We start from the raw sequence: 291 nt of genomic DNA on the forward strand, positions 1-291 counted from the left end.
CACACAGAAACAGCAACAAGAAAGCACTGTCTGACTGAGCTTTTGCCAGCAATACCAAAGTGTGGGTGCTCTGGGTGGCTCAGAGCGAGCCCCTGGGATTACGCTACTTGAACCAGCGCTCCCACCCAGAGGGACATCAACATTGGCTGCGACGGGTCATGAACTCAACCCCTCCGTGCAATTCACCCCTCAAATCTTACTGTATTTCCAGTGGAGGGCAGGTCTGAGAGCCACACGTGCCCAACCGGGCCACCTTTAGCACGGTGACCTGGCCCTTGCATGGGACAGGCT

Source organism: Eurypyga helias, unplaced genomic scaffold (assembly GCF_000690775.1).
Source record: "Eurypyga helias isolate BGI_N326 unplaced genomic scaffold, ASM69077v1 scaffold4369, whole genome shotgun sequence".
NCBI classification, from domain to species: Eukaryota; Metazoa; Chordata; class Aves; order Eurypygiformes; family Eurypygidae; genus Eurypyga; species Eurypyga helias.